Raw genomic sequence first — 2,500 nt, 5'->3', positions numbered from 1 at the left:
ACATACATACATACATACATACATACATACATACATACAAGCATGGAAGATTGAATTGCTATTTATTTGCATTTTTCCTCTAGCGACCGTAATGTGTTTCTTTTTTGGTCGCTAGTTGGCGCCCTCGGACTACCATAATTTCCACAACGCGTCCGTTTTGCCATCGCATTCTTCCCTGCGGCACTGCTTGCTCACAAATTTTTTTCCTTTCAGTATTATGAGCGAAGCAAACATTTACCTGGAGCATCAGCCTTCCGCTATTATTATTCCGCTTAAACCTATTCCTACTGCAATGTTCAATGATCAATGATCAACTCAATTCCCGACGAAAGACGGTCTATTCTGAGTTACCCAAAACGGTGACTGGCAGGTGAGTGCATTTGATATATTTCTTTAGCGTTTGGACGTGTGTGATTCAATATATTTTGTATGACACTCTGTTACATTGTCGTAATTGAGCTCTTCAATTTAATTTCATTTAATTTAATTTTATTTTATAATTTAACAATAACTTTGTACAATTAAATAACTTTAATTGATAAATACGTTGTCATTGCCTTGCATTGACTCACGTAGCTTTGCAATGCTGCTTGATGATCATTTGATGATTTTGTTGTATGACATATATTGTTATGATTATATCGATTAAAATTGTGCACTTTGACACTGTATGGCATTAGATTAATTTTATCAAGTCGATTCACACCAAAAAAATGTTAAAGTCCAAACGCCCAGGTCGCGCGGATAGCCCTCACCCGCCGCGGATTTTCCCAAGTCGGAAGAGCTTTAGCCGCGAGTCGGTGTTTGGACTTTAACTTTTTGTTGGTGTGATGAGACTTGAAAATTTTTTAGAGTCCAAACGACCAGGTCGCGCGCATAGCTTTCACCTGGCGCGGATTTTCCGAACTCGGGAGAGCATCACGCGCGGGTCGGTGTTGTGGACTCTGAAAATTTTTCCCATCCACTCCAAAAAATGTTAGAGTCCAAACGCCCAGGCCGCGCATATTCTCTTGACCGAGCGCGGATTTTTCGACCTCGGAAAAGTTTTTGCCGCGGGTCGATGTTTGGACTCTGAAATTTTTTCAAGTCTCGACAAAAAGTTAAAGTCCAAACGTTGGGAAATATTTTCAGAGTCCAAACGTTCGAGTTGCGCGCAGTGCCCGGCCGGGGCGCGGTTCGGCGGCCACGGCAAGCGGCCACGCACCTTCCCAAACTCCAAATCCGGCCGCGAGCTCGCGCGATCCCGAGGCCGTTCTGGGGTACCATGGCGATGCAGGATTCTGTGACTACTATGAGGGAGCAGGCAGTCGTGTGAGCGAATGCGCGCGCGAGTGCGAATCGAAGCAGAATCGATCTCGGTTGGCGTCGGGCACGATGGGCAGATGTAATGCTGTTCGCGCGGTCGCCCATGCTTAGCCGGGGTTTTGAGCGGTCTGTCGGATCCAGTGGCAAGCTATCGGCGTGCCTCGGCGCGAGTATTGCACTCGAATCGCCGGGCAGCGTCCGGAATTGACGGTTTTCGGAGCTCGTGCAAGCCGCGAGCGTAGTGTTTGAGTAGCGATGTACACGGAGAACGTGTGAAAAGAAACGCGGGGCGCCCGTCGTCCCGCAGCAGCCTCGTTTGCTGCGAATAGCTACCTGGTTGATCCTGCCAGTAGTCATATGCTTGTCTCAAAGATTAAGCCATGCAAGTGTAAGTACGAGCTCTCGTACAGTGAAACTGCGAATGGCTCATTAAATCAGTTATGGTTCATTTGATCGTACGTGTTACTTGGATAACTGTGGTAATTCTAGAGCTAATACATGCGAAAAGCGCCGACTCACGGAGGCGTGCATTTATCAGACCAAAAACCGACCGGGCCTCGGCCCGTGCTCGTTGGTGACTCTGGATAACTTTGCGGATCGCACGGTCTTGCACCGGCGACAAATCATTCAAGTGTCTGCCCTATCAACTTTCGTCGGTACGGTATCTGCCTACCGAGGTTCTTACGGGTGACGGGGAATCAGGGTTCGATTCCGGAGAGGGAGCCTGAGAAACGGCTACCACTTCCAAGGAAGGCAGCAGGCGCGCAAATTACCCATTCCCGACGCGGGGAGGTAGTGACGAAAAATAACAATGCAGGACTCTAACGAGGCCCTGTAATTGGAATGAGTACACTCTAAAACTTTTAACGAGTATCCATTGGAGGGCAAGTCTGGTGCCAGCAGCCGCGGTAATTCCAGCTCCAAAAGTGTATATTTAAGTTGTTGCGGTTAAAAAGCTCGTAGTTGGATTTTGGGCTCGGGCCGTCGGTCCGTCGCAAGGCGTGTACTGGCGTGCCCGGCCTCACCTTCGGTTCACCGTCGGTGCTCTTGACTGAGTGTTGGCGGCGGCCGGAACGTTTACTTTGAAAAAATTAGAGTGTTCAAAGCAGGCGGTTCGCCTGAATAATGGTGCATGGAATAATGGAATAGGACCTCGGTTCTATTTTGTTGGTTTTCGGAGCGCGAGGTAATGATT

Source organism: Clavelina lepadiformis, unplaced genomic scaffold, assembly GCF_947623445.1.
Source record: "Clavelina lepadiformis unplaced genomic scaffold, kaClaLepa1.1 scaffold_273, whole genome shotgun sequence".
Classification (NCBI taxonomy): Eukaryota; Metazoa; Chordata; class Ascidiacea; order Aplousobranchia; family Clavelinidae; genus Clavelina; species Clavelina lepadiformis.
The sequence above is the reverse complement of the archived record's forward strand: the minus strand, read 5'-3'. Positions refer to the sequence as shown.